This window comes from Phascolarctos cinereus, unplaced genomic scaffold (assembly GCF_003287225.1).
Source record: "Phascolarctos cinereus isolate Bilbo 61053 unplaced genomic scaffold, phaCin_HiC Scaffold_8;HRSCAF=390, whole genome shotgun sequence".
In the NCBI taxonomy this organism is placed as follows: domain Eukaryota; kingdom Metazoa; phylum Chordata; class Mammalia; order Diprotodontia; family Phascolarctidae; genus Phascolarctos; species Phascolarctos cinereus.
The window spans coordinates 43,302,025-43,327,145 of record NW_027556291.1 but is presented as its reverse complement, the minus strand read 5'-3'; the positions used below and the strand labels follow the sequence as shown (position 1 = coordinate 43,327,145).

Sequence of the window (25,121 nt, the reverse complement as noted above, 5' to 3'; positions counted from 1 at the left end):
TTTTCTGGGTTTTCAGAGGTTGATAGGGGAGGGTGAGAATGACTACCTTTTTACTCAGCCATCTTGGCTCCTGGAAGTGGAAGTCCAGGAAGTATTTCTTGATATCAAACTGAAACTTCTAGCCTTCAGGTATGAGATAAGCATCTTCCACATGATCACCCTTCAAGTACCTTAAGACAGTTCCCATTTCCCCCTCCCCTAGCTCCCACCAAATATTTTCTTTTCTAGGATAAATATGCCTAATCCCTATAACCAGTCCTCATATGGCATGACTTCAAGGTGCGTCACCACCCTGATTGATTTAATCTGGAAATCCTCTTGCTTATCTGTTTTCTTCCTAAAATGTGTCACTCAAAATGGAACACAACACTCCAAGTGTGGTCTAACTAGGACAGAGGACAATCCTCAATTCTGGACACTAGGCTTCTGTAACCAGCCCAAAATTATTTTGGCTTTCTTGGCTACTACCTCGCCCTACTAATTGACACTGGCCTTAGAGTCTACTGGAACTCCCAGACTATTTTCCCATGGAGCATCTTCCTCATCTTGACCTTGGGAAGGTGATGTTTTTAACCTAAGTACAGCACTTTACATTTATCCCTATTGAATTCAATCTTATTAGATGGGACCCAGTGTTCTAGCCCATCAAGATGGTTTTGGGCACACCTACCCCCACATTGGCATGTTAGCAGGGGACCACTGGGAAATGGCACCCAAAACCAAGGGGGTGCCTTTACTGGTGAGCTCTCTGGAGGAACTCTTTCATTTTGTCTCCAAACCCAACATAGTGACTGGAATATAGTAGGTACTTAATGTTTGTTGAACTGATTGATGGCAGAATCTTGGGTGTTATGGATGATTGGTAGACGGGAGAGAGAGAACTGTGGCATAGACCACTAGACTGGGAGTCAGGAAGCCTGTATTCTAGTCTGAAGTCTACCACTGACTAGCTCTTCAGCCTGGGCAAGTCTCTTTCCCACTCCTGTGAAATGAGAACGTTGGGTTAGCTGGTCTCTAAAGTTCAGACATTCTCTGATCTAAGGTTCCTTCCTGTTCTTACATTCTATATTCTCTCTCAGGGCAGAGGGCCTTTCCAAGTGTCCCTCATATCACACTGCATGGGGTAGACCTTGTCTTCAAGTTTCAAATTCCATACTTCAGATGAGCCTTTGAAGGTCAAACTTTCAAGTTGATGGAAGTACAGAAAAAAATAAAAATAAACTTAACTGAAGCAAATTGTAGGCCAAGGAGGGATATGACCAACATCTCCTGGCCCAAATCTTCTCCTGGGAGAAGCAGGAAGTTAAAATGTTTCTGGCTTTTTGGTGAGTAGGATTTTCTTTTCATTTGGTTTGCGTGACCAAAAGCATTTAATAAAAATGTTCCCTGTTCTCTTCAAAAGCAAAACAAAACAAACCCAAAGGACAGCAACCTATGTGAGCAATGTCCTAGGATCAGGCCCAAATGGACCTACCCTGAAATCCAGCAAGGGGAAGGGAAGGAGCCAGATTCCACAGTCCAGGCAACACCTAAAGGAGCCATGCTGATAAAGAGGAGCCCATAAAGTGCCAACGCAGCCCTGATTAACTATGTGCATGCTCCATAGGCACATGGAATCATTCCAAATACATAAATGCAGAGCGGTCCCAACTGCCAAACACACCAATAGACCCTCCTGAGTTAAAGATGATCAGGGTATTGCACAAAGTCCAATCTTTCACTAGACCTATCATGTTAGAGCACCACCGAAATATTCAAGACATGATTATTTTCAAAGTACATAGGTTGTATGTACGCTAAATTGATGGGCAACAAAACCAGAATGGTTCTTGCCTCTCCACCTGACACTCTAAAATTAAAGGCAGTAAAATATAATCTTTGATCCCCTTGATAAAAACCATGGGAACAAGGCAAGATTCTTATGGTGGCAATGGTGAAGCTCAAGAAACCCCCATGTTTCCCTTTTGTCTCTCAGATAAGCTCCAAATCCCTTCACACGCCAGCTCTAGCCAACCTTCCCCGGCCTTCCATTCAAGCTTGCCACACACAATAGTGCATCTTCCATATCTGTGCCTTTGCCCAGGCTCTTCCCTGTTCCTGGAATGTATTCTTCCCTCCATTCCTTCAGGGCTTAGCTCAAGCACCTTTCCTATAGCAAGTCTATTTTGACCTGACCAGCTCTCACTGCTTCCCTCCCACAAATTACTTTGAATATATTTTGGATTTAATATTCTATGTATATGTTGTTTCCCTTCCCCCCACCCCCCCGCCAACTTTAATGGAAGCACCTTGAGAGCAGGGACTGTTTTCAATTTTTGTCTGTGTATCTCCAGTACCTAGCACAGTGCTTGGGGGTTACTTAATAAACACTCTGGAATTAAAACGTATTGACAGTTATGTGAATACCTCTCTATATGTTAAGATGAAAGCTTGGCAAGTCATGTGATTGGATTTTTTAAAAAAAGTCTGCTCTGATTCCTAGATTCTGATTTTTAAAAGACTAAAAGCCCACCTCATATTTTTGGAAAATCTCTGTACTCAATTCAAAATTGAGTTTTGCAGGACTTCTGGTTTTTTTGACAATTTCCAGAGCTGGGGATTAGATTTTCAGTGGCCTCGATTTAGAGCTGAAATGGACCTTCCAGGACATCCAGGCCCATTGTGGTACATCAAAGACTTTTTATATGTTTAGAAGGGCAGTGATGACACAGCTGAAAGAGAACTGGTTCTGGCTCCGGGTGGGCTGCTAGCTTACAGTGTGACCTGGCCATGCAGCACCATTACTTCTCTGAACCTCAGTTTTCTTCTCTGTAAAATGGGAGCAAGAAGAGCAGCTGTGACTACTGTATATGCTATCATGAGCTTCAAGGCAGATAACGGAAAGGAAGTATTTCAAAGCCATAAAGCTTATAGACATATCTACTGGCACTAGTCAACACATTACTCAGACCATAGCCACTGAGTCAAGTGCTTTGATTATTTTTACATGGTATTAAAAACCATCCTTTCTATCCTTCCTTCTCTCTTCCATGTTTGTAAGGCATATGAGTAGTATTACAGGTGATCTATTCTGTGGATATGTGGAAGTGTATTTTTAACCTTCTTTTCAGTTTCTTTAGAAATATTAAGAAATAATATTTCTCTAGTCTAAGCCCTTTCCAGGCCCTCCCAACCCTGCCCCACAAAGTTGGGTTGGGTCAAGAACAAAAAGTCTTTCTTAAGGAAATGGACTGATGGTAGAAACGTGACTTGGAACAGAGAATCCATGGTGTGATTGAGATCATTGCCTTCTGTACCCCCAAGAAATGAAAGGGCTATTGACCTATCTAAGGGCAGTCTCCTCTTTCCTAGTCCTGGGAAGGGATGGCACTATCATCTACCTTTTTCCATTCAGAAAGGATGATACTGATATTGATCTCATGAAGGAGACTCTTTTCAAATTCTTGAAGGAAAGTGGTCCAGGAAGGAACTGAGTAGTGAGTATTCTAGAATATTAACCCCAAACTGTACTATGACATATGATCTTTTCCTTGTTCAAAGTTCCTATAAATGCTACCTCAAATCATCTTGGGGTAGAGAGGGATGTCCAATACCAGTTTGAACATTTCTTTATCAAGGCACCTGGATTCAGAATATTTAAATTAAATAAAGATTGTGTTGGCAGACTTGTGCCTAAAAAGCAGAGTACAATATTAACAGTTTTTCTTAGATGGACTGAATGAAATCAGCATTGCTTCCCTGGGATTAGAGGGAGGCAGCATAGGGTAGTTGAAAGATCACTGTAGCTCCTCCTCCTTCTTCCTCTTTGGACTGCCTTTCTTTTCTCATGCTGCTGCAGCCTCTGCTTCCAGCTAGAGAGCTACACTAGCCCCCTTCGTCATGGAGGATCACCATAAGCTGACCAACCAAAGCTGCAGGTGCTGAAGGACATCAGCTCCATCCAGGTCACTGCTGCAGCCTGCTCGGGCCACCCTATGTCATGCTGCAGAGCAGCAGAGATCATGGCAGTCCTCTTCTTCCACGCCATGAAGGACAAACCGCAGGACCCCAGAGACTCCAGCAATGACTGTTTTGTGCTCTCCAAGGGTCATGTGGCTCCCATTCTCTATGCAGGCTGGGCTGAGACATGCTTCCTGCCAGAGACCTAGCTAGTGAACTTGAGGAAGATCAGCTCTATTCTAGACAGCCACCCAGTTCACAGTTATGGTTACTGGCTCCCTGGGTCAAGGGCTTGGAGCAGCTCATGGAATGGCCTACACAGGCAAATACTTCAACAAAGCCAGCTACCCTGTGTCTACTGTATGCTGAAGGCTCCTTGTGGAAAGCCATGGTTTTTATGGGATTCTACAAGTTGGACAACCTGGTTGTCATCCTCAACATTAATTGGCTGGGCCAGAGCATCCCTGTCACACTGCAATACCAAGTGGAAATGTACCAGAAATGATGTGAATCCTTTGGGTGGAATGCAATCATGGTAGATGGAGACAGCGTGGAGGAACTCTGCAAGGCCTTCAAGCAGAGCAAGCATCAGCCACTGGCTATCATTGCAAAGATGTATAAAGGCAGAGGAATCTGAAGTATGGAAAATAAGGAATCTTGCCATGGGAAGCCCCTTTCCAAAAACATGGTGGAACAACAGATCATCAAGAAAATATATAGCCAAATCCAAAGCAAGAAGAAGATTCTAGTATCCCTTCCCAAAGAGGATGTCCTCACAGTTAACATCACAAACATATAGCTGCCATCTTCCCTAAGTTACAAACTTGGAGACAAGGTGGCCACCTGCCAATGGCATGGCCCTGGCCAAAGTGGGGCATGCCAGTGACCGTGTGATTACCCTAGATGGTGACACCAAGAATTCTACATTTTCAGAACTCTTCAAGAAGGAGCATTCCAACTGCTTCATTGAGCATTTCATTGCAGAACTGAACATGGTGAGCACTGACATGGGGTGTGCCACATGGGACAGGACTGTGTTTTTCTACAGCACATTTACTACCTTCTTTACCAGGGCCTTTGACCAGATCTGTATGGCAGTAATTTCTGAGAGTAACATCAACCTCTGTGGCTTGTACTGTGGGGTGTCTATTGATGAAGGTGTTCCTTCTCAAGTGGCCCTCAAAGATCTTTCCATGCTCTGGAGCATTCCCAATGGGACAATCTTTTACCTAAATGATGCCATGGCTACTGAGAAAGCAGTGGATTTAGCTGCCAACATGAAGAGCATCTGTCTCATAAGGACAAGCCACCTACAAAATGCAATCATTTACGACAACACTGAAGAGTTCCAGGTTTGCCAGGCTAAAGTGGTCTTGAAGAGCAAGGATGGCCAGGTAACTATAACTGATGCTGGGGGATCCTCCATGAAGCCTTGGTAGCTGCAGAGCAGCTGAAGAAAGAAAAGATCTATATCCAAGTATTTGATTGATTCCTTTACAATCAAGCCCCTGGATAAGAAACCCATCCTTGATAGCAGTCATACAACCAATGGCCAAATTCTCATTGTAGAAGACCATTACTATGATAGTGGCATAGGAGAGGCCATGGTTGTTGTCATAGTGGGTGAACCTGGCATCACCATCACTCACTTGGTAGTCAGCAGCATCCTGAAAAGTGAGAAGCCAGCGGAACTGCTGAAGATGCTTGGGATAGATGAGGATGCCACTGTGCAGGGCATCCTGTCTCAAGCCTAAGATGCCTGCTGATGATTCCAGACCAAAATAACGGGTAGGAAAGAAAGACAGAAATGTTCCTGTAACTTTAAATACATAACATAACTTTTGTTACTACTTAGGATCAATTAAAATAATAAAAATAATTATTAAAAATGTCTTGAGAAGAAAAAGATCACTATATTTGAATTTAGGTTCAGATCTATGCTCTATAGCTTATTTTAACCTGTATAACTTTGGGCAAGATAGCGTCTTCTTCTGGGGTTCACTTTCTCTCTCTGTAAAATAAGAAGGCTGGACAAGATGCCCTCCAATGGTCACCCCCCCCAAAAAAAAGTCCACGATCCTGTGAATTCATGCAACCAATTGGACAATGGTTTCATAAGGATCTTCTTTACAATAAGCCACCTTACAATTGCTTACAATGAGCAATTTTCAGAAGAAGAAATCAAAGCCATCAATAGTCATATGACAAATGCTCTAAATTACTAATAATTAGAGAAATGCAAATTAAAACAACTCTTAGGTACCACCTCACAGCCATTAGATTGGTTAACATGACAGAAAAGGAAAATGACAAATGCTGGAAGAGATGTGGAAAAATAGGAACACTAAATGCACTGTTGAGGAGCTGTGAACTTGGTCTAACCATTCTGGAGAATAATTTGGAATTAGGCCCAAAGGGCTATAAAACTGTACATACCCTTTCTTTTTCTTTTTAGGCAGTTGGGGTTAAGTGACTTGCCCAGGGTCACACAGCTAGTAAGTGTCAAGTGTTTGGTCTGAAGCTGGATTTGAACTCAGGTACTCCTGACTTCATGTGCATACCCTTTCACCCAGCAATACCACTACTAGGTCTATATCCCAAGGAGATCAAAGAAAAAGGAAAAGGACGCGTGTGTACAAAAATATTTATAGCAGATCTTTTTGTGGTGGCAAAGAATTGGAAACTGAAGAGATGCCTGAACAAGTTATGATATATAAATGTGATAGAATACTACTATGCTATAAGAAAGGATGAAGGGGATAGTTTCAGAAAAACTTGAGAAGACTTATATGAACTATGGAAAAGCAAAGTGAGCAGAACCAGGAGAACAATCTATACAGTAACAACAGTATCATAATGATGATCACCTGTGAAAGATTTAGCAACTCTAATCAATACAGTAATCTGGGACAATTCCAAAATACTCATGATGAAAAATGCTCCCCACCTCCAGATAAAGAATTGCTGGATCCAAAGTGCAAATTGAAGCAATATTTTTTCTCTTTCTTTTTTTTTCTTACAACAATTGCTAATGTGGAAATATGTTTTGCATGACTTCACATATATAATGGCTATCATATTTCTTGCCTTCTTATTGGGTGGGGGAGGGGAGGGAGAGAATTTGGAATTGAAAATAAAAATTAAAAATAAAAAAAATTTAAAGTATCTGACAATGAACAAAAATAATAACAATAGCAAAAAACAATAAGCTGCCTGGCAGGAGTCCAGATGGTACAGCTGTACCTGCTTGAGTAACAACTGGCAGTCAGTAAATAAGGGAGCCCAAAAAGAGAGGGGTGACCTCATGCGGCTACCTCACATGGGAGGAAGCTTTGGATTTTTGTGTCGATTTTCAGAGGTTATAACCACCACCAGATTGGGTAACTGGCTTAAAACACAAAACAAAACAGGAAAAAAAGGGCCAGGACAAAAAAAAAAAGTAATTCTGGATGATGAGGTGGAGTAGTGAATGGTACTGCTAGAATTGGGCTGGGGAAATCTGCAAGCTTGCTGCTAAGGCTCAGCTTGTCTAAGAAGTGAAGCACTGATCTGGGAGAGGTAGACTATGGTCAGATCTTCAAGCAGGCAAAGAAAGTGTGTGGCTTTTTACTATTCTTTGTCCCTGGCAGATACTCCACCCTGGGCCACTATGTTTGGTACTAGTCTTTCATGTGTGGGAGGCCTTCTGTCCTCATAGTGGCTTCTTAATCACATCCTTCATTTCTTTCAGGACTTAACTTAGATGTTCCAGATTTTACCCGGCTGCCAATGCCTCTTAAAGATGGGGCCTTGCATTTATTATGTATATACCTACATGTTGTCTCCCTTTATATAATGTAAGCTCTGTGGAGGCATGCAGTCTTGTTTTGTTTTTCCATCCCCTGACACACAGTAAGTACTTAATAAATGGTTGCTGATTGGTTGAGCTAAGGTTTATCATGGGGCAGTATGAGGGAACACACGAACAGATTATGAAATCAACATGTACATGTGAAACAAATGCCTGTGAGCTATCATTTATGACCCAAACAAGGGACCCAGGAGCCATGAGAAGTTGTCCAATATCTTGCTCTGATTTAAATAGCTGATACAACATTGGACATCATCAAAAAGGATACTTGAAACACAATCAAAGACATTATCCTATTATCCTACATGTTACATAATATCTCTATACCTTGAAGAGGAAGATGATGTAATACAGAAAGAAAGCTAGAGCCAGAGGACCTGCATTCAGATTCCCAGCTCTGCCACCAACTTGCATGACCTTGGGGAAGTCTCCTTCCCTCCTTTGGGACTCAGTTTTCTCATATGAAAATGAGGGAATTGGACTATAGAGGGAGAAAGAAACAACTATGGCATAGTATACAAGGTGCTAAACTTGGAACCAGGAAGATCTGAGTTCAAATTCTGCTTACAGAAATGACTTTAGACATCCTGTAGACTGACCCCATTTTACAAGTGAAGAAAATGAGACCCAGAAAGGTTGACTGGCTCACAGTAATGTGGGTAGTAAATAGGGGAGCTAGAATTCAAACCCAGTTCTTTTGACCTCAAAGCTAGAGCTCATTCCATTGAACCACACTACTAATTTGATTCAACAAACATTTATTACTTTCTATGCACCAGGGACTCTGCTAGGTACTAGGAATAAAGACATAAGAGCAAAAAATGGGCTCTGTCTTCAAGCCAATTATAACCTAGTAGGGGATATAACATGTGGAGCACAGGATAGCAAATACTAAATACAAAGCAATTGTACATGTAAATGCAATTGACATGGTTTAGTAAATAAGATGACTAAAAAATTCTGCAATCCACCTTTAGCCTGAACATTGTATTGGAGGCACAGGGTGGGAAGAGGGTAAAGGAATAAGGATTTATATGGTACCTACTATGTGAATACAAGCTTGGACAGACTTTGGGAGATAGTGGAGGATCAAAGGGCTTGGTGTGCTTTTGTCCACTGGGTCATGACAAGTCAGATATGACTGAAGGACTAAACAACAACGACAACAACAACAACAACAACAACAACAACAACAACACTGTGCTAAGTGCTCTACAAAAATCATCCCATTTGAACCTAACAAGAACCCTGAGATGTAAGTGCTGTTATTTTCCCTACTTTACAATTGAGGAAATTGAGGCAAACACAGGTTAAGTGACTTGCCCAAGGTCACACAGATAGTAACAATCTGAGGCTGGATTTGAACGCAGGCCTTCCTGGCTCCAGGCCCAGCACATGGTGTACTCTGGCACCACCAAGCTGCCTATTATTTGAGAACACACAATATTACATTGTCCCAATTAATGTTATCTCACTGTAATGTCCCCAACCTGTCTTTTAATGTAATGACAGCTACCTAAGCCAAGCCCAGTTCATTTCTCCTTTAGTGAAGAATGCCCTGTCCCCTGCTGGCCCAGCACATTCTCCTCATTCACCTCCTGTGGTGGTTCAGACACTGCCCTTTCTCTGTTCCTATGGAACAGCCTCCAATAACATCATCTCACCTAATGATATATTTTTATGAAGCAAATTAATGAAGGTGAGCAAGGTATGCTGGTAATCAGTGTAGAGGAACAAACTCTGGACTATCAAGAGACCTGGATTGTTGCTGTGTTACCCCAGGCAAATCCCATCCTCTGTCTGGGCCTCAGTTTCCTCCTCTAAGGAATAGAACTGCCTTTCTAAACACAGAAACTGCTGACTCACCAAGGCGTTACTAGATGACCCCTAAGGTCCTTCCAGATCCCAAAAGTACCTTCCAACTCTACCATTCTTTGACTCGGCAAGATACATAAAAATCTCTTTTCAGCTAGAAATTTAAAAATAAATTTGTAAACTTGACACCATAACCCTACCCTGCCCCCAACCAAAAAGATGGCTGTGGTAGAGAAGGAGAATGAAAAGCTTTCAGGAAAGGCTGTTATTGAAAGAGAACAGGCTTGTTTGGGGCTGTTTTTTTTTTTCCCATGGCAATGCAAAGAACAATAAGGAAACCTGTCCCAATTGTACTGCCCTTTCAGCTTCCGCCAGAAATGGTGAGAAATCAATGGGGATCAAGTGTGAAGAAAATGCTCACAGGAAAAGTCTGAAGCTGGAAAAGTCATTTCCAACACAGAGGAAACAATCAGGAGCATCAGCTTAAAAAAAATTTTTTTTTTACCTGCTCTATGGAGAAATTCCTGGCTTTTAATTACGATACTGTTCTGAGCCTCAGTTTCCACATCAGAAAAATGGGAATAATAAGAATTCACCACCTACTCCACAGGTTTAATGTGAGGAAAGCGGTTTGTATATCTTAAAACACTAAGGAAACTGGAGCTTTTATTATTATTATCATTACAGCATATGTAGCCCTCCTTTTTTACCCAGCCCTGTTTGAAGATATCTAGTGAGACCTTCTTCAGCTAAACCAAAGCCCAAGGCAACTCACTCAACTTTTTGATACCTTCCATTATTAGAGGTTTGTTTTCCTTATGTTTGTCTGGAATTTGTCTCTTCAAATTCCTCCTAGGAGCTTCCTAACTCCCATTGGGCAATGCCAGGAGGTAAGGTGGCATAGCTGAAATAACATTGGACTTGGAATCAGGAGAAATGGGCACAAGGCCCACTTCTGACAGCCACTTATCAACTGTGTCAACCTGGGCAAGCCAATTAACTTCTCTGACCTCAGTTTCCTTATCTGTTAAAATGGGAGTCACTATTTGAACTGCCTACTTCCACTGGGTTTTAAATTTCTATTCTTTTTTTTTTTTATATTATACGTTTAACACCAAAAGAAAAAAAAATTTCATTTACACAGTAAAATGGGAAAATGATTATATGTGAATCCACAAATCTATTGCACATAGCTTAATTTTTAAAAAATTGTATGTAAAATTTATATATACATACATATATATATATATATATATATATATATATATATATATATATATATTCATCATGTTACTTTCAAAACTGTCCTGTTTGTCTTTGTTTCCTCCTGAAGTTCTTTTATTTCTCTTCTGTGTATTTTCTTTTAAATGCTTCAATGGCCCTCCTTTCTTTTCTTGAGGAGCAGTATTATTGCTAGTACCACTCTGAGATTACCTTCCATCTATTCTCCAATTATTTAGGTCTGTCTTTATTTCTGTATAAAATGCTTTGTAGTTGTTTTGTATAGTTCCTATACATGCCTTGGTGGGTGGACTCCCAAATATTTTATGTATTCTGTGATTATTTTGAATGGAATTTCTCTTTCTTAATGCTGGATTTTGATGGTAATATACAGTAAGACTGACAATTTGTGTGGGTTTATTTATATCCTTCCAGTTTGCTGAATTTATTGTTTCAGTTAGTTTCTTTATTAATGCTCTAGGGTTCTTTAAGGACATCATATTTTGTTTCCTCTTTGCCTATGCTTTTCCCATCAGTTTCTTGAATTTGTCTTATTTTATGGCTAGCATTTCTAGAACTATGTCAAATAATAGTGATGACAATTGACATCCTTGATTTACTTCTAATCTTACTGGAAAGGTCTCTAGCAATTCTCCATTACATATAATGCTGGCTCTTAGTTTTAGATACTATTTATCATGTTAAGGATAGGTCTGTTTATTGCTATCCTTTAAAACATTTTTAACAGTAATGACTTGAGTTTTATTAAAAGCTTTTGTTACATACATTGATATAACTTGTGTTTTATTATTATTAATGTAGCCTATAATGTTTCTAATTTTCCTAATAGTGAACCAATCCTGCATTCCCAGTAAAAATCTAACCTGGTCATAATGTATAATCTTTTTGATATAGGCTCATTGCTAATATTTTGTTTTAAAATGTTGCTTCAAAATTCATTAGGCATATTGGTCTACAGCAAGGCACACCCGAGCTAGCATGTGATCTTCAGTGTGAGCATTTATACCTTGGAAATGAGTGAATGCATAAATCAGGGCTTGATTTGTTTGGTTTTTTTTTTTATAGACTAGACTTGAGATAGTCATAGAGGAAATATTCTTATGCAAATTAAACTTAAAAGCGTGTTAGATTTTAAAGTATGTTACAAATTACTTTTTTTTTTCTAGTGATCCAGTTGTTAAACATTTACCAACATACCTTTGGTCTACAGTTTTCTTTCTATGTCTTGTCTTTCCCAGGTTCAGTTATCAAGACTATATTTATATCATTGAAGACATTTGGTAAGATCCTTTCTTTACCTATTTTTATAGTTTATGTAATGTTGGAATCAATTGTTCCTTGCTATTTGATAGAATTCATTTGTAAATCCATCTGATTCTGAATTTTTCCCTGTTTGGGAGGTGATTTATGGCAAGTTAAATATTTCTCTCCCCCCCAGTTATTTGAATTCCTTAAATTTCTTGTTCTGTTAATCTGGGTATTTCATATTTTTTATAAATATCTTTTTAAGTTTTTTCTCTTGTCATGTAATTGGGCAAAATTAGTTTGTAATGATTTCCTTTATTTCTTCCTCATTTGTTGTGAATTCTTGTTTTTCAGTTTTGGTATGGGTAATTTGGCTTTCCATTTTCTTTTTAGAAAAGCAGACTAGCTAATGGTTTATTTTTTGGCCACCTTTTGGTTTTATTAATGAAAATCACTTTTTTCTTTTAATTTTTAATCTCTTTTTTGATTTTCAACTTTTATTTTGGTGTTTAGTTGGGGGATTTGATTTATTGCTTTTCTAGGTGTTTTTTAGTTATATGCCCAATTAATTTATCTTTTATTTCTTTCTTTTACTGAATGAAAGTGTTTAGAGATATGCATTTTCCCCTAAGGACTGCTTTAGCTGCATTCAAAAAGTTTTGGCATATTGTCTCATTGTAATTTTCTTTGATGAAATTGTCTGTTTCTTCTGTGATTTGTTCTTTGACTTACAAATTCTTTAATTCCTTATTAGGTTGTTCATTCTCCAATTAATATTTAATCCTTTCTTTAAAGAACCTTTATTGAACATACTCTTTTATTGAACTGTCATCAGTAAAGGACACGTTTAATATTTCTGCTTTTCTGCCACCTTTGTTTATGAAGTTTTATGCCCTAATACGTGGGCATATTTTACAAAGGTGACATACACAGCTTAGAAATGTGTTTACTCCTTTCCTTTTCCATTCAGTTATCAACAGCAATCTATTATTTCTTACTTTCCTAAAATTCTATCCAGGTCTTTAACTGCTACCTTCTTTCACTTTCGTTAGATTTGTCTAGGTCTGAAAGGGGCATATTGAGATCCCCAACTATTATAGATTTTCTGCCTATTTCTTCCTATAAATTATTTTTTCCTTTAAGTATTTCAATGCTATAAATTTGGTATATGTATATTAAATATTGGTATTAATTTATGGTCTATGGTACCTTTAAGCATAGAATAGTTTCCTGATTTATTTCTTTTAATAAAGTCATTTTTACTCTTTCTTTTTTCAGATATCATGATTGATCATACTGCTTTTTGAATTCACCTGAAGCATAATAGATTATACTCCAGTATCTTATTTTAATTTTGTGTGAATTTTTATGTTTCAACTATGTAAATAATATACTGTTTCTTGTAAACAATATTTTGATGGGTTACGTTTTCCAATCCATACTGCTACTTACCTCCTTTTTATAGCAGAGCTCAACTTATTTATGTCCACGATTATGATTGTTAATTGTTTATTTCATTTCTCCCTTCCTCCCCAACTGCCTTCCGTATCATTTACAAAGAAAAGGGTGATTACAGAAGTGTGCTCAACTAACACTGGTGATCTATAATTAATACACTCTGCTTCCAGTCCACTGCCCCTATTCTCTTCCCCATCACCCAGTCCCTGATGACAGGCTCTTACCCTCTCTTTCCTTTAAATCACTGCCTCATGCTCTACCTTTCAAATTTAGAATTAGTTTTGCTTATGACTAATCCCTCCCTGACTCTATTCTCTCTCTTAATCCTCCCTCTCCCTGTTTCTATCTGTCTCTCTATCAAGTTTAATATATTTCTCTACCAAACTCTTGATGCATTCATGTTAGTGTGTGCATGTGCATATGTATGTTCAGTTCAGAGGAAAGTGAGGTTCATGGGATGCCTGTGTCCTCCCACTGCTTCCTCTAGGTTTCTTTTTTTTTTTTACCTTTTATTTATTTATTTTGACATTCTTTTCTTTTTAAATTTTGAGTTCCAAATTCTCTCCATCCCTCCCACCTCCTCCTCCGCCCACTAAGAAGGTAAGCAACATGATATCAATTATACATTGAAATCATGCAAAACATATTTCCATATTAGCCATCTTTTTTTAAAAAGAAAAATTAAAAAGTGAGAAAATCATACTTCAAGTTGCACTCAGAGTTCATCAGTTTTCTCTCTAGAGGTGGGTGGCATTTTTTCATCATGAGTCCTTTGAAACTGTCTTGGATCATTGTATCAATCTTCCTTTAGGTTTCTGTAGCCTTCTTTTTATATGCTCCAAATAAGTGAGAAAGTAAATTCCATCCCTTTTGTCCTCTAGTGTATTTCATTTTACCTCCCTTTTTTTCTATCTATTAAGTTCATCAAATCCCAGGGCATCTGTCTTAATTAACTCCCTCTATGACCCTTGAAGACATTAGGGTTCGGAGGGGACATTTGTTTCTTACCTCCTTATTGGAATGTAAACACTTCATCATTGTATAGTCCCTTTCAATTATTTAAATGTATTTAGCTTTCTATGCTTCTCTTGAATCTTCTGTTTGCATTTCAAAGTATCTACTTAGTTCTGGTATTTTCATCAGGAATAAGCTTTAACAAAAAAATCTTTCTCAAGTAGAACAATGAGTCTTAGATTATTTTTTCCTTTACTTCTTATCCAGGTCAGAATTATTAATAGGAGATACCTCATATTTTTCCTCATTTTTTTAGTCTTTTGATTTGGTACTATTATTTCTTTTTGTCTCATGGAATCACTTATTTCTATTTGGTTTACTCTAATTTTCAGGGTGCTATCATTTGGATAGGATTTTAAACATCCTTACTAAGTTGTATATTCTCCTTCCAATTCTTTTCTCTAGAGTGCCTATTTTTTTAAATATCATTCTAAATATTTTAAAACTCTTGCTTCATTTTTTTCCATGAGTTTTAGATGTTGGGGCTAAGTGTTTTTGTTTGAGGAATTTCTTGTAGATGCCATGACATTTTTCTCTTCTGGATTTGTGTCTTGGGGCATCAGTGAATTCATAGTATTTCTTTATCATTTCTTTCTTCTTTTGTTTACTCATTTTCTGCCTTATTCTAGCCTAGTGCCTTCCTGAATTGGGACTTTTTGCTAGAGCCAGGTCCTACACACTTAGAGAAGGGATAGTGAGGCCTTGTTTGGTCTTAATCTGTATTATCTTGGGTCTTCACTGCTTCCACTGAGAACTGAGCACTGTGTTCCTCATGGATCTCAGAGACAATTCAGGCCAGTGAGATGCCAATGTTTAGAACCCTTAGTGCACAGTCTAATATAGGGCATGGCCTGATCTCTGCCCATCTGGTCTGAGCTTTGCTGTCTCATGACTCTTTTCTGGGTTCCAAGCAACACATATACAGACCTCAAGTGCCTCTGCCTTATCCCCGGTCCACCCTCTGACCCAGGGCATCAAGCTATAGGTTCCAGGTTTCTATGGCTTGCCCCTGGTCTACATGGTTGGAGGTTTCTATGGGCTGTGCTCTTAGCCTAGGATTTTGTGTCTGGATCCCTTCTCTTGATGCCATGATATGCAGCTGCAGTTTCCAGGTTTACCCAGTTTGTGCACTGGGCTTACAAGCTGGGTTTTTCAGCTGGACCCCTTGCCTAGTGGTGCCCATAGGCTTTTGAGTGTCTCTTTAGATGTATTTGGACAAGAAAAACATGGTTATTGTCATTTCTTCTTGGATTTCTTGATAATTTCTCCTTCTGGTGGGATAGCTTGGCTGTTCTGTTTCCACTCACTACACCAATGAGAAACCGTGTCTAGAAACTCGCATAACTTCAGACATTCATAGTAATCTAACTTAGCCTTTCATTTGTTTCTAAATATTTTGATATTGATTTCTTAAATATTGCTATGATTTACCAATAAGCTCTACCCATTACCAATAGAACACTGCCATGTAACAGAAGTACAGTTAAGCAAACCAAACTAACCCACTAGCCATATTTGACAGAATAAGACTTATTTGGTACCTCTCTACTAGGAAGAAGGGGGTATGTCTGGAGTCAAGATCTGAGTTCTTTTAGTGTTGCCTTTCCTCACATTATTGTGGCCTTTTGTATATTCTCTTGGTTCTGCTTATTTCATTCTGCAGCAGTTCCTACCAGTCTTCCCACATTTCTTTGAATTCTTCATATTTGATATTTCTTAAAATACAGTATCACATGACATTCATTTATGCTACTGCTTGTTCAGCAACTCCCCAAAGAATGGGGACCCGTTTTGTGTCCAAAATAACATTGTGTTTGCTAAAACAAGAAAATGCTGCTAGAAATATTTTTCTCCTCCTTTTTTCCCCTGGCAATCCCCTCAAACATATGGGCTACATTTGATGCCTTGATTTTCTATCTGTCCATTTCCTTCTTAATCCATGAGGTATGGATTCTGCCTCCTGCTCCCACCATTGGAAATGTTCCAATGGATTATTCTTAGTCATCACCCTCTTTTACCTCTCTCAGCCTGACTGGGGATACCCCACCACCCAATCCCTTTTTCGGCACTCTCTCCTGGTTGGTTTTTATGTTGCATACACATTCCCATTGCCCCCAGATACATCCTGCTCCTTGTCTGTGTACCTTTGTCCATAATGTTCTGATTACCTTCAATGCCTTTGCCAACTGACATCTGACCAGCTTTTAAGCCAAGCTCAAATCCTTCTTCTTCCATAGAACCTTCAGCTACCACATCATCCTCCAATGTTAATTCCTTTCTCTGTGTTCTTAGTTTGCTTAGAGTCTACCCCACACTTGGAAGGGACCTCTGAGGCTATCTAGTTCAACACCTTCAGTGTTGTGTTTTTTGTGTTGTTCAATTATTTCACCTGTGTCTGACTCTCTATGACCACATTTGGGGTTTTCTTGCCAAAGATCCTGGAGTGGTTTGCCATTTCCTTCCCCAGTTTATTTTACAGATGAAGAAATTGAGGCAAACAGGGTGAAGTGACTTGCCCAGGGTCACACAGCTAGTAAGCGTCTAAGGCCAGATTTGAAGTCAGGTTTTCCTGACTCCAGGCCTGGTACTCTACCCATTGTGTCACCTACCTGCCCCATATACTTTCATCATATAGATTAGTAAACTGAGGTCCAGGAAGGATAGGTGACTTGCTTGGGGTCCCATAGGTGGTGAGCTTCACCAGTAGGATTTGAACCTGAGCCCCCTGATTCCAGAGCCAGTGCTTTCATCTGTATCATGCTGCCTTCCCTCATCAGATGGATCTTATTGGATTCAGCCCAATTGTCTAATCTTTTGAGATGTAATTGTATACTGTTTTCTATTTTCCTCATTGTTTGCCATCTAGTTCTTGAAACACAGGGGCTATTTTTGTTATTCACAACAGCAATAGTCTCAATACCTTAATTTGTCTAGAGCTTCAACTTCTACAAAATGCCTTCACATGCATTATCTCACCTGATTCTCATAGATTCCTCTCCATTTAAAGCTCTCAGGTCTCTCTGTTTGGACTTTACTTAATCGTTCTAACTCATGTGCTTATGATACCCTGCTTGTCCCAGCAGACTGGTCCTTGCTCCTTGTCTCTCTCAGAGTGCCTAGCACAAAGCATTACATAGAATGGGAATGTAACAAATGCTTTATTGAATTGAGTATTTCCACTTGACAGATGAGCAAATAGAGACTCCTAAGATGTGAAATGACTTACCCAAGGTCATACACTTTCAAGTAGTAGAAGTGGGACTCAAGCCCAAGTCTTTTGCTTCCTAGTCCAGTACTTTTTCAATGCCTTAAATTCTGGGCAGATAGTAGGTATGGAAATTACGAACAAAATGCCTTGGTAATTGATCTACCACTGACTCTTAAACTGTGGATGTTTGTGGTTTTCTGTTGTTTTTTTATAAGCAAACTCTAGATTTAGGGAACACTGGGATTAATTAATTAATTAAGAGTCAAGAGTATTCAGCATATTACCACTCATTTGACTATTTTCTCTTCCTAGCATTCTATTTGGAAATCTATCATTTTATCAACTACAGCCTGTTTGGGGACTTTTGTGTAAAGGGATTTGTTCCTAAAATAATCACCAATCAGAAGAAGCCAGCTTCTCTCATCTGGGAGACTTCCTTCACCCTGCAGATGTTTGAGTTTCTCATTGTTTCCAGATTATAATCAGGTTTTCCTGCATCTCGACTCCTGGCCGGCTAGGGGTGGCTATGAGAATGTGGGACGCTAATCAATCAGGTTAGCTCGGAAACTCTTCTGGAAAGTCTATAGAGCAGTCCTTCCAACCTGTAATACCTTGGAAGGGTTCCTGTGGGCTCGGCTGTTGGGCCAAGGCACACAAATCAACAATGTGAAGCCACAGTTATTCAGAGCTAACTTTCAGGAAAACTTGCTGCCCCTTTAACAGCCTTGTCAGTATTGCTGAGAATAGCACTGTTCCTGCGACCGGGCAGGCAGGGCAACGGATGGAGGGGTGAGGCAGGTAGCAGCTATTGCCAAGAGCCCTAATGAGGGCATCGGCCTCTCTCTTACTCTGAAGTTGCCTGCAGGCAGCTTATAAAAGCAGAAAAAGCCCAGGTGTAGGACAGTGTTAGACTGGCCCTTACGTTGTGGCCACCAAGCTGAGTTGTTTAAAAGGATAGCAAGCAAGATCACCAGGTGACAAAGCTGTCAGACTCCAGAGAATGTGGTTACCTGGGTGACCTTTCCTGTGGGTCTTTGTCCCTGGGAAAAGTCTTATGCATTGGGTTGTGCTGCAAACTGCTGGAGGTCTTGCCCTCATCACACCAAAGGATCAGGTAGTGATGACAGTGTCACAAGGCTCATACCAGCTGTATCTTTGATAGTAGTTTTGGAGCCTTCTCATATCCCCTTGGGCCTGTCTGTGCCCCAGGGTGGAGGACTTGTGTCACTGGACTGTAAACCATAAACCAGTGAGCTTGACTTTGGATCCTGTGAAGATTCTAGGTTACATCCAAGAGATGTTAGTGAATATCTAATGAGGAAGGGTTGATCATTAACAACAGGTCATACCAGACTAACCTTGTTTACTTTTTTGACAGGACTATCAAACTAGCATATAAAGGGAATGCTGTAAATATAGCTTATTTAGATCTTATACAAGTTTATATATATATATATCATGCTATTCTTGCAGAAAAGATGGAGGGATATTGGCTACAGGATGGGACAATTAGATGGATTTGGAACCGGTGGAATGGCTGGACTCAGAGAGTAGTTATTAATAGTTTGAGGTCATCTTGGAAGAAAGTCTCCATTGGAGTGCCCCAGGGATCTGCACTTGGACCCATGCTGGTACAAATTTTTATCAGTGACTTAGAAAAAGGCATAGTTAATGTTCTTATTAAATTTGAAGATGACAGAAAGTTGGGCAGGACAGCCAATACACTCGATGACAGAGTCAGGATGCAAAAAGATCTTTGCAGCTTAGAGTATTTGGCTAAACTGAATAAGTTGAAGGTTAAATTGGGTATGGTGGTACCCCCCTGTAATTGCAATTCACAGAAAGGCTGAAGCTGGCGGATGTCTCAATCTCAGGAGTTCTGAGGATGTTGGGCTAAGCTGGTCATCACTAATACAGTGAGCTTTCAGCTTCCTTAAGGAGAGGCAAACCAGTTCACAATGAAGACCAAGCAGGTCCAAGACTGAGCCCAGGCCTGTGGGCAGCTTCTGCACCTCCAACTTGGGCAATCTAGGGACACTAAATTTCTTTTCTTAAAAAAAAAAATTAAACTGGGATAAATGTCAAGTCTTACACTTGGATTCAAGGAATCAACTTCACAAGTATCAGACAGATATAGTTAGAAAATTGTCTGAAAAATATCTAGGTGTTTTTTAGTGAATTACGAGCTTAATAAAAGAGGCAGCCCTCCCTCTGCCACCTCTTGGAAAACCAACCACCACCAAATGATGGGATCTTGGGCTGTGAGCAGAGGAAGAGTTTCCAAGAGTAAAGAGGTGATAGTAGAGTCAGACTCTATCTGGGGTGCTGTGTTCAGGTGGGCACCAATGTTTAGAAGGGCAGTGTTAATGAAAAAAATATCTAAAGGCAGGCACAACCTGAATGGTGAAGGGCCTCAATGCTATGTCATTTGAGGTTCAGTTATTTAGGCTGGAGAAAGGAATACTCAGTGGGGACAGACTCAGCTGCCTTCAAATACAGTATGTAAAGACCTGTCATATGGAAGAGGGATTCACTTCGTTGTTTGGCCTCAGAGGGCAGAACCAGGAGCAATGATTAGAAGTTACAAAGAAGCACAGGCAGGCTTAATGTCAGGAAGAAACTTGCTAACAATTAGGGCCATCCCAAAGTAGAAGGGCTGACTCAGGAGGTAGTGGGTTCCTCGTCACTGGAGGTCTCCAGGCAAAGACTGAATGACATCACTTGTTGGGTATGCTGTAGTCGGGAGTCTTTTTTTGGCATGGGTTGGAGTAGATTGCCACTAGGGTTCCTTCCAAGTTTGAGATTCTGTGAATATTAATAATAGCTTCCATTTATATCACGCTTTAAAGTTTGGAAAGTAACTACACTAATTCCAGAGGTTCTCAAGTCAGGAAATAGTGGAGTAGAAAGGGCACTGGCCTGGGAGGCACAGACTCTCAGAATATACATCCAGTCCAATCCAAAGCCATTCCAGCACACCCATCTAGGCTTTGCTTAAAAAGCATGGGTGAAAGAAACCCCAGGAATTAGGAGGCCTGGCTTTTAGGTATCACTTTGCCACCCACTGTCTCTGTGACATGGGGTAATAAAGCTTCCTTCTCGGGGCCTCAAAGGTTTCTACTCTGTAGGATGAGGCAGTTAGCCTAAGCATCTCTGAGGTGTTTTGTAGTTCTAATGGCACCATGCCCACTGGGAAGTCTCATCACAAATTCACCCTGTGATTGGAGCAGGGGGAGGTTCCAAAAGAGAAATCTGATGGTGGAGAGAAGTGATATGGAGACATTTCAGGACCTCTCAAGCCCCATGAATGTTTCAGGAGGAAAATCAGAGTAATTGTGCCCTGCAGTCTAGCCATGCTTTCCTTATTTACTATTTACATATAATATTGTGTCTCTCACCTCCATGCCCTTGCAGCACCTGCCCCTCATTCCTGTATTGCTCTCCCTCCTCACCATCACCTCTTAGAATCCCTAGTTCCCTTCAAGATAGCTTAAGTGCCTCTTTCTTCATGGGGCCTTTCCTGGTCCCCCAGATAGTAGTGCCATCCCTTCCAAGTTTACTTTGTGTTTACTTTATATTTGTTTTATACAAACCTGTGTATGGGCAGTCAGATGGTGCTGCAGTGTACAGTTTCAGTGCCAGGCCTGGAGTCAGGAAGACTCCTCTTCCTGAGTTCAAATCTGACTGAGACACTTCCTAGCTGTGTGACCCTGAGCAAGTCACTTCACCTTGTCTGCCTCAGTTTCCTCATCTATAAGATGAGCTGGAGAAGGAAATGGCAAACCACTCCAGGATCTCTGCCAAGAAAACCCCAGATGGGGTCACAAAGAGTTGGACACAAATGAACAACAAAAAACATATGTATGTGTCTTGTATATACTTATAAATGTACATGTTGTCTTCCTCATTAGAATATAAAGCAAATAGTAGGCACTCAATAAATGCTCGCTTTATTGAGCGAGTTTAATAAATACCTGGCAGTTTACATAAGCCATCCATGCATTCTTTCACAGGATTCTAGTGCTGTAGGACTTGGCTAGTCCTTTTCCACTCACGCCTAAGGAGAGCTGCTTCTGTCCTTGGGAATTAGGTATGAGTCACACATATCCACCTTCCCAAACAGAGTGAATGGGCTTATCCCCGCCTGTTACTCTATTCAGCATTGTGAGGTGTTACTTCCAAAATTGGAACAAGTGGTTATTCATTGCATAACAGGAGAAAAACAGATTACCTGGGATTTATGATCAGTTAATTCTCTCTCTAAGGCATAAAAATGCATTGCTTGTTCCCCCACCCTCCACCTTCAACTCCCTCCAACCCAGGCTCCTCCCTTCCTACCCCCTGGCGTTTATGAATGGAGTCTATTTGTGCTTTCTTTTTAGGTAAGTATAGGCATGGCCAGGGAGAAAATGCCCACATGGCCCACTGAAACTTTGCTATGAGGCCAAGCTGTGCCCAGCACCTTGCATCCCCATCCTTTGCTTTACCCTCCGCCTCCCCACCCCCTCTGCCCATCGATTGCTTGCCCATCCTTCAAGGCTCAACTCTTCAGAAGAAGCTTCCTCTGATCACCCAGCTGGTCCCTCCTCTGAACCCCTGTAGGGCTCTGCTCTCCTCAAGGGGCACTTAGCACAAACTACTTCCTATCATATGGATGGATGGGCCTTCTTTCTGCATTCATACAACAGCTCTACTGGGATTTGATGAGTTCCTTTTCTAGACAAGAAAGTAAAGAAGTGCTCAGTGTTTTAGGGACAGTTCAAAGGAAGGGGTGATCATTCCTGGCTATCATGCCGGATAGTGTAGCTGTTTGTACGTGTGGGGAGGCAGCATAGTATTATGGCAAGAATGTTCTGTCACTTAATGCCTGGGTGACTTTGGATGAGTCATTTGACCTCTTTGGGTCTCAATTTCCTCACATGTAAAATAAGATTAGACTAGATGACCTCTAAGGTCCCAACTTTATATCTGTAATCCTATCTCACCTTGTAGACTAAGCTCTGTGAGAATAAGGACCAGAGGTGTGCTGGAGTCAGCCCATATCGGCCCAGAAGGCTCCAAATCAGGGTTTGATGTTTTGTTGATTGTCGAAACGTAAATTGGGATGAAGAAATATGAATAATGCAGATTAAACTTGGAAGCATTTCAAGCCAGTTGTTAAAACATTTACCAGCATCCCCCTGGTAAGAACCATATCTTATATATATTTTTTGGTACCCTACCCCCAGCACAAGGCCCTCAATTGATGTTTACTGAATGAATAAATCCTACCACTGGAACTTTCAAATGTTTTAGAGACATGTTCTCTACTCGTTTAACAAACCATGACCATGTTCCCTAAACATCCCAATCATTTTTCATTCCCCACAGGGTCTGTGTTGCCACTTGAAGCAATTCAGTATAGATAATGGCTCTTAAATGGAAAATGCTAACACAATCAGGGAGGCAGGCAGTTTGGGCTGCCGATGGCAAGCCATTAGGAAGTGCCCATAGCCACAATTAAAGGCAGAAGCAGCAGCATCCTCTCTTCCATTTCCTCCAGAGAAGAGCCAGGGCCACCTGCCTGAAGTTCCCCAATTGGCCTTTACGTTGTGGCTCTAAAGCTTAGTGTGGCGACAGGAGAGAGGGCAAGAAAGCCAGGTAAATGTTCTTTGTAGCAAAGTAGTACATCCCTGGGGGAGCCTGGGGTCCTCCCCATACCTTGAGGAAGATTGACATGGAAGGCTTTGCAGTGACCTTCCTGAGGGGTTGGGTAAGTACATGTAAAGACTGGCCATCAGGCTACGATTTGTGGTAGGCGCTAGGGTGATGGAAGACCTCACCACTTCAGGAAATCTAGCTATTAAAGCAGAAACTGAACGGGAGAAAGCTATTGGGCCAGATTAAATTTTAGAAAATTGTGTAGGAGTTTCCATGATCTCAAGTTGCTTACTGAAACAAAAGCCCACGTCTCTTTAATACCAATATTTTCTCAGTGATGCTATGTGGCTGCTAATAATGGAGCACTATGTCAGAAAAATCAAAATTGCACATGACCCAAGGGCAGGTTCCTTCTCCATTTCCCTTGGCTTTTGTGAGAATACTGATGGAGCAGGTATAGACTACAACTATTAATGGACCAAAAACAATCTGACCTTTGGGATAGAAAAGAAAAAAAAAATGACATTTGAAAAAAAAATCTCTGCAATTGGAGATTTAAACTAATAGAGAGTTTAGAAACTGCTGGGGAAAAAAAACAGGAATAAGCCCCATATGTATAGGTCCTTAACTGAGCTTTCTACCATGTTATTTGGTTTCCTCTAGTTTGGGGGAATAGAAATACTTCAATCTCTTCGAACTTCTTTTTACTTTTTTCCCTGAAAGAACATTGGCAGTAGCCAAATTCTACCCACAGTAGCGCTACCATTATATGTAAACCTTAAAGCACTATCTAACAGTGGTCACCATGATTACTATTTTTCTATTCTGGATGGGAAATAAATGGTGGGAGCCTGTCGAGCCAGGATGGTATTTTTCTCTCTCATAAGCCACTGAATGGGGTAGGGTTTGCAGGGGACATGGAATCTACAAACAAAAAACAATTTAATTCACTTTCTGAGAGCAATAGAAAATGTTCAGTTTATTAGCTTTTTACAAAATGAGAACAGAGAACATAAAATTATGCTCGACAGGTCCAACCAATAATTACATTGGTTCTATATATCATAACCAATTTCTTGATGGGACAGTTAGAATGATGGAGGAAGCAGTGGGGACAGGAAGTAGAAAGAAAGATATGAGAGAGATTTTGGTGCCAAGGCAAAGTATGAAGGAAGCAAAGGGAAAAATCTGGGAGATGAGAAGTAAGAGAAAAAGACAGAAGGAGGCTCAGTAAATCTGGTGGTGGATTGGTTAGTGGAGTTCAGCTGCTACTTCCCTGGGCATTAGAGTAAATTATCATTATCCATGGAAATACGAACTAGTTTTTGGCCAATTTTGGAAAACTTCTTTTTGTAGTAAGAGACAGTTTCTTTGCTTTTTGATTTTTTTAAACTTGTAAGTTTAACCTTTGAAATAAATGTCATTTTCTCATGGAACTTGGAAAGTGTCCCATGTTCATGAAGGGCTCTCTGACATTCAGAAGTTGTCAGGTTGCTAAATCTCCATTATTTGAGTGAGATGAGGACTGCTTGCTTTGAGAGTGCATAGAGGATACATTTGGGGCCAGATTTTATTTATTTCATTGGGCTGAGACTATTTTCCAAGTCAAATTAAGTTTTTGATCTATTTGGGGACTGGTTTGATTAATTACAGGGGGGAAAGTACATTACCACCAAAAAAGCCTTCAGAAAGAAATGGTTTAACTGGTTA

The 25,121-nt window shown here is 40.3% G+C and overlaps 1 protein-coding gene, 1 long non-coding RNA gene and 1 pseudogene across 5 annotated transcripts in view; 2 read left to right on the top strand and 1 right to left on the bottom strand.

The window, feature by feature from the left end:
* LOC110196545 (uncharacterized) overlaps window positions 1-13,503 on the top strand; it is a 218,124-nt gene extending 204,621 nt beyond the window's left edge. For 3 of the 4 annotated variants that reach the window (XR_002321256.2, XR_002321253.2, XR_002321251.2), the window contains 2 exons: window positions 12,085-12,126; window positions 13,370-13,503. This is a non-coding gene — a long non-coding RNA (uncharacterized LOC110196545). Of the gene's footprint in view, window positions 1-1,079; window positions 1,326-12,084; window positions 12,127-13,369 lie in introns of all 4 variants that reach the window. The other variant, XR_002321252.2, reaches the window with a different exon arrangement.
* The window catches only part of GPC3 (glypican 3), a 691,493-nt gene that overhangs the window by 125,157 nt on the left and 541,215 nt on the right, over window positions 1-25,121 (bottom strand). The window lies entirely within an intron of this gene.
* LOC110196542 (transketolase pseudogene) lies at window positions 3,880-5,693 on the top strand (annotated as a pseudogene).